Consider the following 16636-nt stretch of genomic DNA (forward strand, 5'->3'; position numbering starts at 1 on the left):
ACACTGTCGGGAAAGTAGTCTGCAGCTCGTGATATCCGGCTGGACAAAGACCGCCTCTGTATGTGTGTGTGTGTACACACACAAGCAGTCCTGAAAGCGGCCCTGGTCCCTGTGTCTCTGCAAGAAGCACTGTCACTACACTCTACACACAGGGACTGTAATGTGACTCCAGCACTGCAGCTTGCAATGCAATGTCTCTTGAAAATAATCTTATTTTGTCACAGTTAGAAAGGACCTTAGAGATAACATGATGTCCACCACCATCATTTCCCAGATGAGTCAAAGCACCAGAACGAGAAAGCTCGGAGTCCTGGGAGGCTCTCCGTCGCCCCTCTGGGCGCTGCCTCCTGTGTCCAGTAACCCCTATTCCGGCTCGTCCTCAGAACCACGCAGAGACCGACAGATCACACAATGGCTCAGAGTGCAGGCGTGAGCCACACAGAAATGTTTCCCTCGGCGACCGACCCCAGATACAGTCCTGTAAGACTATAACGCAGCTAGAATTCCCCATCACCGAGTGATGTCAGAGCTGCCGCACCGTCCTAGCTCAACGCGTCACTCACGTTTGTGGTGAGCCCGGCATAACCACACCTGCACTGCCAGGACATGCAGGTAAGCACACACAATCCTGTACCGCACATAGTGCTTGGTAATGATGATAAACGACTAATAGTCACTTATTACTGGTTTATGTATTCACTATATTATACTTCTAAGTTGTTATTTTAGAGTATACTCTTTCTACTTATTAAAAAATGTTTGCTGTAGCCCTAGCTGGTGTGGCTCAGTGGACTGAGCATGGGCCGGGAACCAGAGGGTAGCCGGTTCGATTCCCCCTCAGGGCACATCCCTGGGTTTCAGGCCAGGTTCCTGGTGGGGGGGCACGTGAGAGGCAACCACACATTGATGCTTCTCTCTCTCTCTTCCCCCTTCCTTTCCTCTCTGTCTGAAAATAAATAAATAAAATCTTTTTAAAAAAAGTTTGCTGTAAAAGTGTGCCATGTTGCACCTACAGCAGCTCATACATCTGGTGTTCGTATCGTCTTTTAAAGACATCATTTTCTCTTGTGCTTGATTGAATTTTGTATTGTTCTGTACAGCAACACGCTGTACAGGCTTGTAGCCTGAGAGCAATCGGTGATGCTATGTACGCTGTGTAGCCTAGGCGTGTAGGAGGCTGTACACCTAGGTTTGTTTAAGCGCGTGCGCCCTACGATGTTCGCACGATAAAACTGCCTAACGGTGCATTTCTCAAAACACAGCCCTGTCATTACTCAGGGCGTGACTGTCAATGCTTATTAAGCCTAATAAATTATGAGCAGTCTGACTTATTATTAAGTATTTTACAAGATTTTTAATGACTGCCTCGCCCTTTGGCTTCTGGATGTGCTGTGACTGACTGACCAGTGCCCTCTGTTCTATTCTTCTCCACTTCACCCCGGTGATGAGAGAGGGAAATCTGCCCTAGGGTTATGGGGACGAGTGGACACAGGACACCCAACTTTGGACAGATTAGACTCACCACAATTTACTAGTCACATACACTCGCAGTCCAGGGAGGGCAGTGCACACCATGCAGGGCCACATGGGGGTTGCACCTGCAAGCAGAGGGAACAAACAGCAGGGCCTGTGGGTGGCAGGCTTTGTAGCAACACCAGGGGTAGGTGACCTCTGGTGCCTGTGGAGGGCTGGGGTTGGCTTGTCTGAACAATCGCGCAGGCTGGCAGGGCCCCAAACCCTGCTCCTCGGGGATAAGCAGCACTGCACCTGGTCCCCGAGAGGAGGAGGGTCTCTGGCTGGGGTGCCTTATCCGCAGGAGAATGGGGAAGGGAGCTGGCAGTGACGCTGTTCAAGCCCCCATTCCTCAGGTTCGGATGTCAAGGCAGCACATACTATGGAACCTAATTCTAGGTCTTTACACCACATCCTGTTGTTTGAATTCCCAATACTTCATTCTCATAAACAAAGCTACAATGGGCACCTCTGAATGTCTATCACTTTACCCATGTCTTGTTATTTTCTAAGGAAAAATTCCTCAATGCCGAACTTAGACGGGAGAAAGCAACAATAGAAAACACTAATCTATACATAGGGATATTGGTGGGGGCCATAGTCCACACCATACCTGTCAAGTAATATTTGTGTTCTAGGCAGAATTTTATATCCCCTTTACTTTAACTAGACACTGAATCATTATAAAACCTAAAATTTCTTACAAAACATATTCAAACAATACAAAGTGGTATACAATAAAAAACAGAAGTCTCCATCACCTACATCCAAGCCCTACTTCCACACCTCTCCCCAAAGCAACCAAAACAGGTTAATGGATATACATGCATATCATTTAAAAAACTTTTTTAGTCTAACAAGTAGGCGAATACTATACCCTGTGCTGAAACTGCATGGAAGTCCATTAGATAGACACTGCATCAGTCTGCTGGGGCTCAGAACGAAATGCTGCAGACTGGAGGCTTAATCAACAGAGATACATTTTCTCACAGTTCTAAAGGCTGGAAGTCCAAGGGCAAGATGTCACCAGGTTCGGTTTCTCCTGAGGCCCCTCCCCTTGGCTTGCAGACAGCAACTTTCTCAACGTGTCCTCACACGGCCCCAGGTATCTCTTCCACTTCTGATGTGAACACACCAGTCCTACTGGATTAGAGCCCCGCCCTTATGACCTCATTTAAGTTTAAATATAATCACCTTTTTAAAGCCTCCAAATGCAGTCATATTCTAGAATACTGGAGATTACAGCTTCCACATATGGATTGGGGCGGGGCACAATTCAGTCTGTAGCAAATGCATTCCATTTTGCCGTTTCCAGCTTTTTACTATTATAACACTGCTGCAATGAACACTGTTGTGTGTTTGTACAGTGAGTATATCCATAGCGGACACTCCTAGAATTAGAATTGCCAAGTCAAAAGAATAAGTTTCCATATATATTGTCAAATTGTCCTCCAAAAATATTTGCCAAATTTCAACATCCACCAGCGATGTGTGAGAGTAATTCCCCCTCACACGCCACAGCATGTTATCATACTTTCTTCATCCTTGCCAATCTGAAATTTAAAAAATGAACTCCTCTTTTAGTCTGCTTCTTTTATTATCAGTGAGGTTTTATACAGTATGTATTTTTTATAATGACTACTGTTCTTTTTCATGCATGCTGTTATATTTACAGCAATTAAGTGCTTGCATTATATATATATTATTTTAGGGAATTAAAATTGCTAAAATATCTTTGTTCAAATCTGCAGTCAGGTCATTGGAACGTTAGTTCCAATACATCTAATCCAAGTTTTAAAAGTATAGCCACATATGTTTTGCATAGAGTTAGTTCTAAATAAGTACTTGCTGAATGAAATTGATTGCTGATGGCATCTGTTATCTATCAGCAACAGTGATAAAACCAGCCCCTCATGATCAATGCATTGCTGAGTGGTTGTGTATCTCTCAATAACTTTGAATTAATTGGAAAACATTTTCCACTACCAATTCTTCTCCAGCTGATATCTATGCCTGGTGTTTTCAAATTGCATTTAAAAAGAAAGTTTGTTTTTACTTTTAAAACTACCTAAAAATACTAGGTAAATAAATCTAATTTTAATGGGATGTGTGCAGGCTTAACTTTTCTCACACCCTGCTGTGCTTTGGGAGCCTCAGGAAGGGAGTTCGTACCAGAATGAGCAGGCAGTGTGGACAAGGACATATTCATGAATAGGCAAGATGCTGGGAAAGGATGAGTATGCTTGCTATGGAACATAAGATTTCAAAAAGAAAAATTGCCAATATCCAAAATATGTGAAGAACTCACACAACTCAACACCAAACAAATAATTCAATTGAAAAATGGGCAGAGGGCCTGAACAGACGCTTCTCCCAAGAAGACATACAAATGGCCAACAGATATATGAAAAGATGCTCAACTTCACTAGCTATTAGGGAAATGCATATCAAAACTACAATGAGGTATCACCTGACACCTGTTAGAATGGCTACTATCAACAAGACAGGTAATAACAAAGTGTTGGAGAGATTATGTAGAAAGAGGAACCCTCATTCCCTGCTGGTGGGAATGTAAACTGGACAGCCACTATGGAAAACAGTAAGGAGGTTCCTCAAAAAATTAATAATAGAGTTACCATATGGCCCAGCAATCCCTTTTCTGGGTATCTACCCCAAAAACTTGAAAACATTTATTCACAAAGATATGTGCACCCTTAAATTCATTGCAGCGTTATTCACAGTGGCCAAGAGATGGAAACAATCCTTTGATAGATGATTGGATAAAGACGATATGGTACCAAAAAAAAGATGTGGTTTGTACACACACACACACAATGGGATACTACTCAGCCATAAGAAAAGATGAAATACTGCCATTTATGATGGCATGAATGGACCTGGAGACTATTGTGCCAAGCGAAATAAATCAGTCAAAAAAAGCTAAAAGCCACATGATTTCACTCAGGTGTGGGATATAAAACTGAAACTCCTAGACACGGACAGGAGTACAGTGGTTACCAGAGGGAAGAGCGGAGGGAGGTAGTAAAGGTAAAGGAGGCCAAATATATGGTGACAGAAGATGATGTGACATTGGGTGCTGGGCACACAATACAATATGCAGATCATGTGTCACAGAAGTGTACACTTGAAACCTATATAATCTTATTAACCCATGTCACCCCATTCAATTTAATTTTTAAAAAAGGAAAATTGGCAGCAGGACATCAGTATGAGTGTGTTTGTTGGGAGAGGGCCTCAGAGCCAGGGAGGGAACCATTTTCATATTTAATAGAACTATCTGGGCTTCCCAAGTGCCTCCTCAGAGCCGCAGAAATACTTAGGAACAGATACATTAGTCAATTCTGTTTGCCACATGTAAGTCTAAACGCGCACATTAAGTTTGCCATGTTTCAGGATTTCATCATGTTTTTGGCAGGAGTGTTTACACATAAGGAGACCTTTTGTTAAACCACATAACTCTGATCTTGTTTACGAGCTCTAAAATTAAATTGTCTCACATAAATACTCCGAAGGTAATTTTCATATTAGTCTCAATGGCCCACAGTACCACCACAAAAGATCCAGTCACAATTCATTCTGCGACACGGGTGGCCTGTCGGCTCGGTGCGTCGCGCTGCTTCGTGGGAGTTTCCTGACCTACAGACTCTCACGCATTTGGGGAGGGAGCGGAGCTGGAAGCACTTGGGCTGGATCTGTGGTAAAAGCATTTACTAGGGAATAAAGGAAGTATACTAATGCAAAAGAACGAAGGCTATAGTTCAGAGCCTGCAAACTGTCTCTGTAAAGAGCTAAACAATAAACATTTTAGGTTTTGCAGGCGACTGCTACGCTCTGCTGTTGTGTCACGAAAACAGCCCTGGACGATACGTAACTGAATAGGTGTAGCAGCGTCCCAGTAAAACTTTACTTACAAAACGCATGTGGCAGGCCAGGTTCGGCCCGCCGGCCAGGTTTTACCGGTCCCTGCTCTAGACTATATGTGCCTTCTCTGGTATTTTCTTTTTCGAACATACACAGTTACTAGGTGTCAGGCCCTATTCAGCTTTTTAAAAATTAGTGTATTTAATTCTTAAAACAACTCTCCTAGTTTATCTCCCCATCTTATAGATGAGAAAACTAAGGCACAGAGAGGCTGAGTAATTTCCCCAGGGTTGTACAATTGGTAAATGGCAGACCTAGAACTTGAACCCAGGGCAATCTGACCACAGAGCCCACAGCTTGCCACCCATTGCTGTTATGTTTTAAACATGCTAAGAGCTCTCAAAAATTCATCTACCCTTCCAAGGACTCCTGAAGCTCTCCAAGGCCACCTTCTACCCAAAGATTGCCTTTGCGGCTATTTGTCTAAGCGCATACCCAGGTTAATTCTAGTTCTTCGTTGAGATCCTGAGGGTCGCAAATCCGGTCTGCCATTTAGGGGTCCTCAAACACCTTATTAAAGTTTCTAGAGCCTTAGCCAGCGTTTCTCCCCCCAGTTTACCATAGGCCTAGAAGTTACCGTGTCCCCTAAGGAATAATTTGGGACAAAACTGTGCTACGAAAGTATGCTATTTAAGAAACAAGAGAAAACATTAGAAAAACACCATATTTCATGTAAAATTAATGACTACAGAAATAAAAATTTAGCTCAAAGTTCTCCTAGGACACAAGAGTATGGGCCATCGGGATGAGAGGAGATGATTGTCACTGTAAGTAGTGGTTGGGTTTTTCTCCTATAGGTCTGAGCAAAGTAAACAAACCCTGCCTGCTAGTGTTCTGACAGTACCAAGGACAGGAGTTCAAGTTTAAGTTGCTGCTTGCCTAACATTCTCCAGGATTTGATCTGCGCTCCTCATTCCATCATGCTATCTAGATTTGTCTTTTGATCAAAACTTACTTCTTTTGCCCTGGCTGGTGTGGCTCAGTGGAGCACCAGCCTGTGAACCAAGGAAGGGGTCATGGGTTTGATTCCCAGTTAGGGCACATGCCTGGGTTGCAGATCAGGTCCCCAGTTGGGGGCGCACGAGAGGCAACCACACGTTGATGTTTCTCTCCCTCTCTTTCTCCTTCCCTTCCCCTCTCTCTATAAATAAATAAAATCTTTAAAAAAAAAAAACTTACCTCTTTTGATAGGGTTAAACCACCGTCTCATCTAATTAAAGAAGAAAGTAAACTGAACATTCCTTTTTGGAACATGGAAACTTCCTGCGGTTGCCAAAAAGAACTTAAACTGCTTTAAGACTGAGAGTATACATTTGGTCAAATCAGCAATTATAAATTAACGGCTTTGTGCAAGGATTTAGAATGTAAGTAGAATGAGAAAAGAAGTCATTCTCTGAAACAGCCTCTGGCAAAGGGAAGTGGGTGTTTTCAAGTCCCATTCACAAAAGCCAAGGGCAAGTCCACAAACGTTCCTATGGCCTTTACTGCGGAGAATAGAAAATCCACTGTTCCTATGTGCTAAAGGGCTTCGGCTTTCATATCCTGGGAGAACAGGGAATGTTTGACTCCGAAAAGGAAGGATAATTTTGTAAGTTTAAAAGAAAAGACATTTTATCATATAAATAAATGTGTCTTGTCACTCATTACGAACCACCACTCTGGAACTGTGACTGGGGTCCCTCAGGAGCTCAGTAGTTTTCACTGAACAGAGAAGACACAAAAGGGCAGAGGAGTAAAAAACACGTGAGGCCTACTATGTGCCGGTCCCATGCTGGGAAATTTAACATGATACCATTAAACAACTAGCTAATTTAAAATGTCAGTCCTTTGAAGACTGTTGATTATCATTTAAAAGATTTTCTCGAAATCCTAACTACGTGTGGTGATGTATGTTACCAGACTGACTGCGGTGATCATTGTGCAATACAGTCGACCCGTGAGCAACGCAGGTTTGAACTGCACAGGTCCAGTTATACACAGATTTGCTTTGGATAAATGTACAATCGGGCCTCCATATCCCTGGGTTTCGCATCTGCAGATTCAACCATTTGCAAGTCAAAAACAGTACTTTCGATTTGTGGTTGAGAAGCCAAGGATATGGAGAGCCAACTGTATGCATTGCTTGACACCAGTAATTTTCAAACTTTTTCATCTCAGGGCACATATAAGTTAATCACTAAAATTCTGTGGCACACCAAAAATTATATTTTTTGCCAATCTGATAAAATACAGGTATAATTTTGATTCATTCACATCAGACAGCTATTGTTGTGTTGGCTGTTGTCATTTTTTTATTTGACCATCTAAGGAAAAAGAGGACAGTGACCCTGACTAAATAGCCAGGTATTGCATGTTCTAAAAATTCTTGTAGCACACCAGTTGAAAACCGCTGTTCTACACCATAAGGGACTTGAGCATCTGAGGGTTTTCATATCTGGCGGGGAGGGGAGTTTCTGGAACCAATCCCCTGCGGATATTGAGCGACAACTACAGTTAAGTTTTGGGAGAGTCAGAAGTTATACACAGATTTTCAACTGCATGGGGGTTGGCACCCCTAGCCTCCCATTGTTCAAGGGTCAACTGTATATACAAAGATCGCATTATTACGTTGTACACTTGACACTAATATGATGTTATATATCAATTATATTTCAATACAAAAAAAAGAATAAAAGAATATTTTGTTTCAATTGCTGTTCGGAAAATCTTAATTTTATTATGAAAACACTTCTTTCTTTTACACTAACACCTTCACCTAAAATAGGCCAAAGAAGACTCACCCGTGAAGAAGTCTCTGTCCTGCTTGAAGTGAAGGATTGTGCCCGCCGATCGCTCTGCAGCATTTTTAGTTACCAAGCCCTTCTCTTCCACCTCCCACACCCCATTACAAGTGAATACATTTTTCAGTATGAGGACTCGTGTGTGTTCACAAGGGTAATAAATGAGGCACGCCTTTGCCAGCAGCTGGAATACATCCCCAGGAGAAGTCATTTACATCATTAAACACTGGAGCATCTGAACAAGGTACACTGTGTGACTCACTCCTGCCTCTGAGGTAACTCCAAAGCAGCATCACACACTTCGCCTGATTAGATCGCCCCTCCTCCAGACCTTCCCATCGTAATCTGGAGAGCTGCTTCTAACACAACAAACACTGCTGTCTCCTACTGCCTGCCTCACTTTTGCTAAAACCCACTCCTTGACTTAAACTAATTTACCCTTTTTGTTATATTTTCTGTGTGCCCTGGATATTGGCTAGGTTAGCTTAGCTGTTTTAAGTTTTAAAATAAAGGCTATGGGGCTCGAACTATAATCATTTACTGAATCCCTATAAACCCGGTATCATTCTGTTTGCTATATTTAGATAATTTATATCTCTCTGCACAGAAAATTCAAATTTCCTCGTATAATCTCCATAACAACACAGTGAGGAAAATATCACTATCCCCATTTTACATAAGAGGAAGTGAAAACTCAGAAGTTAGAAATGGATAAGGACAGTGATAATGATTCGAACCCAGTTGCTTCGGAAACCTACTGTTCTTAACCTCCAGCAATACTGCCCATACACGTTCTCTTTATCTGGAGGGGTTAACGTAGAACCACACATAATTACATCCTCAGAAATTATCTTCAACTGTAGTTTTCAAATCATTTTTGTAAGGCTAAATTTAGATCAACTGATTCTTAAATCATTTTGGTTGTGGATGCCACAGAGAATTTGACAATGCCGTGGACCCTCCCTGCAGGAAAAAAGCACGCAGCACACACGCAACCGTCCAGATGGCTGCCAGCTTGAAGGATGTCTCCACTAACAATTCGACTCCTTCTCAGCCACAGGCTAATGTTACCAGGTCACCTCTCTGCAGATATTACCAACAAGCCCTGCCATTCTTTGCCTTTATTTTCTATTGAAGTGAAGTGTACCATTTCCATCAGTACATTCTGGCCACGACATACAGAAATGACTCGGAATGGACTTTTCACACGGCTAAATCCCCCTGTCTTCGACAATGATGTTAAAGATTGTGTGACCTTTCTACCCCGTCAGCCTTAGCAATGTAGTGTTATTTTGCTACTGTCAGTACATTTTCCCCATCAAAATAATCTTGACTTGTATTTTAAAGATTTATTTATTTATTTTTAGAGAGAAGGGTAGGGAAGGCGAAAGACAGGGAGAGAAACATTGATGTGTGAGAGAAACATTGATTGGTTGCCTCTCACATACCCTCAGCTGCAGACTGAGCCCACAATCCAGGCATGTGTCCTGACTGGGAATTGAACCAGCAACATTTTGGTTCACAGGTCGGCGCTCAATCCACTGAGCCACACCAGCCAGGGCTGACTTATATTTTAAAATACACATGATAATGAGGCACAATTCATTTTCCTCCCATGGAACCATTCAGAGAGACAGGATTTAACAACAAGGCATAAGAAAAATACTTAGGAGAAACTAGATATAAAAGGTAATCCAGAATCACATGGAGGTTACGAGCCCAAGCTTTGGAATAAGGCGGGGAAGTAAGATGGTGTAGGTTTGAGTCTGGGTTCTGCCACTTCCCATGTGACCCTGAGCCATTTACTTAATCTCTCTGACTCTCTTAATCTGTGAAATGGGGATAATATTACACATCCTGCATGGTTCAAGTTAACGTTAAGATTATGTGTTGAAGTTAGATGAGAAACACGGTTTGGCACGGAGTAAGCCCTGGATAACGGGTGGCGTTGTTATATTATTCTTAGTAATTGTCAACAGACTGATTATCTGGCATGATGATAAAAAATGATATTCTGGTCAATCAACAGCGTATCTATACTCTATAGATGTAGATACAGATATAGATATAGATATATCACTGTTAAAAGTAACATGTAGAGCCCTGGTATGTGTGGCTCAGTTGGCTGGAGCATTGTTCTGTGGACCAAAAGGTCATAGGTTCAATTCCCAGTCAGGGCACACGCCCAGGTTGTAGGTTTGATCCCCAGTTGGAATGATGTTTGTCTCTCTCTGCCCCTTTCTCTTTCTCTAAAAGCAATGAAAATCTGTCCTTGGGTAAGGAATTTTTAAAAAGTAATGTGAAAAATTAAACTATAGACTTTTTGCCTATATACAAAAGAAAATTTAATCAATTGCAGTACTGATTTCTAAGAAATTAGATAATAAAAATGCTTAAAGGTGAAATCATATAACTTATTCTATCTTTAATCATTTGGAAGGATCCTCTGGGCTCACAATTACACTAATAAATATTAATCATCCTTACTATATAATAAGTATGCAAAAATACAGAATAAGAGAGGTTTCCAGATGATAAAATATCATTTATTCTTTTATTACAGAATATTCCACGATGTATCCTTTTATTAAGAAGTCATCTGGATGACACATTTTTAGAAAATATGAGAATAAAGTGGGCACTCAGTGAATGCTTATTAAATTAAAGGCCAAATTGAAAACTGTAGATACCAGACCTTCATGTACTCTCTCTGATGATGTCTCACAAGCCCCTAGCAGGACTTGATGGTAAGGCTACCTTATGTTCGAAGCAACCGTGTGCTAGACAGCTTAGTTTGCCACTGTATACATTTAGTGAGTTGTGTAACTAATTTCTAAATTACAATTTAGTAATTAGTACATCAGCATTCCAATCTTGGCTTGACTTCAAAACCCACGTTGTTTTTAATCATACTCTGCTGACTGCCAAATTTCACAATAAAAAATATGTAATTTTCAAACCAGTCAGGAACTCTGCTTATAAAATGTCTTACTTTCTCCATTTTCATTCTTACAACCCAGGGAGCGAGAGGGTGTTTACAGAATAAATATACAGAATGTTCTGCCTCTTGAATAAATAGATTTCAAAAACCAAAAAAAATGGAAGGTAAAAAATGCAATATAACTTTGAGCTGAGACAACAATTCCATTAAAAACTATAGCACTCTTTTTCCAGTGTATGATGTTGGTTCGTATGAATGAGCTGCACCCCAGGCTAATTAGGGCACCGGTTGCAAGCACAACGTGGCAATTGATTACTTACTAATTTGAATGAAGCAGTGCAAAGGACACATGCAAACTGTATGCATAAATCAAGAGAATTTCTCCAATTTTAATGAATCATATCTTTTAGGAGATAAGCCACAGTTAAAAGTTAGTTTATATGCCAATTGAGGAAGCTATAATCAAACAATTCGCCTGTGCCTGGAGTAAAATTTAATCAATCTAGAATCATTTCCTTCTTATCTGTGGGAAAAAAATGTAGTAACTTATTTATGTAATTATTATCAATAACTTTTTTAAATAAAAAGTATTGGGATTCAAAGCCTAGGGTAGAAATTCAGCAGGCAGGCAATCTAACATGGACTAAAAATTCAGGCACTTCCATAGGTGTTGTTAATAAGAAACAGGTACTAGCTTAGCCCTTGAAATGTCACCTGTATAGCCCTGCGGGGCCAATGCAAGACAAAGACTTCAGAGTTTGCTATGTCTCCCAAAACACAGAGAATGAAGAAACAGTAGATTTCATTGATGTTATCACCTCAATACCCCAACTTCTCAAAACAGCTGAGATTAGTTGCACTAGTTATCTGCCTTAATTTTTCTATTAAAGCAAACTGTTATCAAGAGTCAGAAGCGTACGAACAAAAGGAAGCACACTGTGTAAAGGTAAAATAATGCAGAATTAAGTTTCAGTTGGAAAAGCCACCCTCCCCCCCCCCCCGCAATAAAAGCATCCAGGTGCCTTGTTTTATTCATGAGACTGTGCCAGAAAACACTGACAGAAGAGAATTAGTGAGCCCTGGCCAGTGTGGCTTAGTTGGTTGGAGCATTGTCTGGTAAACCAAAAGGTCACAGGTCTGATTCCTGATCAGGGCATACAGCTAGGTTGTGGGTTCAGTGCCTGGTTGGACATCAGTGTTTCTCTCTCTCCCTCTCTCTCTCTCTTTCCGCCCCTTTACCTCTCTATAAAATCAATTAAAAAAAAAAAAAGAAGCAGTGAGGAAATCTCAACCAAAGCCAAAGATTTCTCTGGAAGTCTGCTCTCTATCTCAAGTGTAGCTATATCAGGCAACCCAATAAAGGTGTTCAAGAACCGTATTTTTCACTATTGTATAATGCACACACATGCCCAAAGTTCAAATGAGAGTATTAATAGAAACCAAATCAGAGCACCCCACCTCTGAACCTAACAGGGCAAGGAGGACGTGAGAGCAATAGCTTTCTACGTAGTGTCAGAATTCAACAGCATAGGAAGAGGGGATTAGATCTCAAGGAACCTCCTTTCATGGCTGCTCAGGATTCCTTATTTCCTTAATCTTCCTTTTAAAGTTACATAAGTACTAAAGGAAGTTTTGAAAATAAAGAAAAATCACTACCCATATTCCTGCCACCTTGAAATGATAATATTACAAACACAGGGTCCAGCAGAAGTAACGCCTGCTTGAGTGTGATTGGTAGGGTAATAATATGGTGCAATAATTTATAGTTCTAATTTGACCATTTCACCTAAAGTATCACATGGTGTACTTGAGTGTGATACTGTTGTGTTACAGAATTACATTGCTATGATTTTGTAATAAGAAAGAGACGTTATTTGTGCCAAACTCTGTATTATTTGTAATATTCCCACCTAGTCTTGTTTTTCCATGCATACAAAATCCTTTATTTTACATCAGTAGGAACATACAGGGTGAGGCAAAAGGTTTACAGTTATGATTAGATGAAACACAGTTTATTCTTGTATTATCAGTAATTATGCTATTATGTCCTGTACAAACAACTGTGATCCTACTTTTGCCTTGCCCTGGATCATATGCACCTTCCCTTTTTTCTGCCGAAAATGTTTCTTGGCAATGTTTTCATAGTGGTATTTAGAGCTGAATCATTCTTTTTTTAACTTATTTACCCTATAGAATACCAAATAACTTGTTTGCAATTTTTTGTGTTATTACAAATAATGCCACAGCGCCCTGGCTGGTATAGCTCAGTGGATTGAGCACGGGCTGTGAACCAAAGGGTCACTAGTTCGATTCCCAGTCAGGGCACATGCCTGGGTTGCAGGCCAGGTCCCCAGTGAGGGCCACAAGAAGGCAACCACACATTGATCTTTCCTTCCTTCTTTCCCCCTCCCTTCCCTTCTCTCTAAAAATAAATAAATAAAATCTTAAAAAAAAAAGATACAGTAATTCTAGATATTAAAAAAAATAATAATAATAATGCCACAGCAAGCATTCTGGTACTCATATCTTTATGCAGCTACACAAGTATATTGATGGGATAAATTCCTAGAAATAAATCTTCGTGGTGTTCTAAGTAGTTAAAGTCATAGTGTCTACTGAATTTTTCAGCCTAAATATTTCACATTGAATACTGCACACAGCAAACATGTTCCCTGTTCTACATAACCTCCAAGATTAAAATTTTTAGTGGTTTATAGTTTTTTACTAAGGGGATATATTCAATCTTTCCTCCCATGTTAGGCAGTTCAACATTATTGAACAAAATAATTATTTTCCTCAATAAATAAAGCAAGATCCGCCCTCATACACTGTATCTTGCCTGAGCCCCCATTCTGATTCTCCTCTCACTGCATTCCTCTTTACATAGAGGCATCGCCCCTCTATGCCCTGACTGGATGGCTCAGTTGGTTGGAGCATCGTCCTATACACCAAAAGGCTCCGGGTTCAATTCCCAGTCAGGGCACATACCTAGGTTGTGGGTTTGATCCCCGGTCAGGACATGTACAAGAAGCAGCCAATCAATGGTTCTCTTTCACATCGATGTTTCTCTCTCTCCCCCCACACCCCACTTTCCTCTCTCTCTAAAGTCAAAAACACATTCTTGGGTGAGGATTAAAAAAAGCAAAGGGCATCCCCACTCTACAACATGCTCCAGGTCCCCATGACCCTGGGATTCCTTACTTAAATGGTGTTATATATGCTGCAGCATGGATGGACCTTGAAAACATTATGCTTAGTGAAATTGTTTGGGGGTTATTTTAAAATTTCTCAAATAGGTTATCATCTTCAGAAAGTTTAAACTTTTAATCTAACTCTAAGCATCTGGGTTTTCCATCTTGCTTAAGAAGCTCCCTCCATCACTCCCACATTCCACCCTACCACATCATAGAAATATTCTCCCCTAGCTTTGTTTGCTACATTTAGATCTTCAGTCTGTTCCATGTAAGTGTGTCTGTACAAACATAGAAAAGGATGCATACCAAATTGTTAGTACTGATTATCCAACGTCTTTCCTTTAATTTGAATGCATATGTATTATTTCATAAAGAAAGAAACAACAAATTCTCTTGCTCTAAAAAAAAAAAAGGAAAGGAAAGGAAAAAACAGTAAATACAAAACATTGCCATCTTCACCGCCAAGCTGAGAAAAGGAATAAAATAGAACAATTCATTTGGTAGTATTCAAATGTACTCAGCAAAAGCCAAACATCCTAAATAAACTCTCTTTATAAACTTTAGAACAAAAGAAATTTTTTCCCTTAAACAGTTTATCCAGATGGAAGAGTAAATAAACCCATATTCCATCAGGATAAAATGAACCTGCCGTTCACCTGAAGGTCAAGCTTAGGCTAATTAGTAAAAGAGGCCAGACCAGAGGATAACCGACCCAAAGGAAAAAAGCAGCACGTGACTGAGCAAGCAGATGGCCACTTGCAATTTAATGAACAGACACTTTTTGATTTGGATGAATAGTCCAACTAGGTCTTTAGCTTAAGCTCTTCCCTTGAGAGCCCTGGATGGCTGGACTCTAGTGATTTGTTCAGGTTATAGCCTTTCTCCTCCCAGAAGTGGCTTCCATAATTCATAAAAAGCCTAATGTTTATATCAAGTAAGCACAGACCAGCGGTCCACACTCCTTCAAGACTGCGTGCTAACCAACTCTTTACTTACAGCCTCACATAAGCAGACTAGAAGAGGAAAAACTTTTTTATTTTCCAAAGATCCCATTTAAAAAGTAAAAAAGATTGGCAGGAACCAAACCTCACTGAAACCATTTTTTACATATACCTTAAGCCAATGTTAGTGAAAATTTGTTGACACCCATTTGAAAGTAGAATCAAGCCTCAGGACCAGGCCCAAGGGTGAAGGGGCAAACTCAGTAAAGAGAAACAGGAAGGAGCCAAAAGCTTATTTCTGTGTATTTCTCAACTTTGCTTAGAACGAGCAAATCCTTTACCACTCGTGATCACTTCTAAAGGGCCTTCCCGAGTGTGAACTGTCCATGCAAATCAAAAAGTGTGAGTTTAAACTGCACGTGGCCACCACGCAAGACAGAAAGAGGTCCCAAAGAAAACAATGGATATTTCTGACAAGGTCTAAGTAGAATGCGTACATCTTCAAGTATTTTCTTTTTCATGTAAACATCTATAAAAACAAGGTGAAGAAACAGATGTGGCCCAGCTTTGAATTTTTCAAGGAGTTGAAACTCAAAAAGTACTTAAATAAAAACTGGTGGTTTTTAATGTCAGTTTGAAATCACTGCTATTATCTCTTGGGATTTATTCTTTGTTTTATGTTATCCTTTCTAGCTAAAAATATGTATATATATATATATTTCTCTGTCTTAATCCCCTTACAAACCAGAGTTTTCTAATTACTATTTCTCCCAGATTCAGTATACAGTACCCTCTTCGTTAGCAGAGAGTTACCTTGCATTAAACTGAAGGTTTATGGCCCTGTCTGGTACAGCTCAGTGGATTGAGTGACAGCCTGTGAACCAAAGAGTTGCAGGTTCAATTCCCAGTCAGGGCACACGCCTGGGTTGTGGGCCAGATCCCCAGTTGGGGGCGCATAAGAGGCAACCACACATTGATGTTTCTCTCCCTCTCTTTCTCCCTCCCTCCCCCTCTCTCTAAAAATAAATAAAAAGTTTTTTAAAAAAATAAATAAATTGAAGATTTATGGAGTGAGGTGAAAAGGGTATAGGGGGAATAAGTGGTGATGGAAGGAGACTTGATTTGGGGTGGTGAACACACAGTACAGTGTACAGATGATGTGTTGTGGAATTATGTGCCTGAAACCTGTATAATTTTGTTAACCAATGTCACCCCAATAAATTCAATAAAAAAGAAAAAATGAAGATTTACAAGTTAAAACATTTTCCCCCAAATAACTTCACAAATATGTTAAACAGGAAAAGGAAGTTGGAATTAGGAATTGGA

Source organism: Desmodus rotundus, chromosome 10 (genome assembly GCF_022682495.2).
Source record: "Desmodus rotundus isolate HL8 chromosome 10, HLdesRot8A.1, whole genome shotgun sequence".
Classification (NCBI taxonomy): Eukaryota; Metazoa; Chordata; class Mammalia; order Chiroptera; family Phyllostomidae; genus Desmodus; species Desmodus rotundus.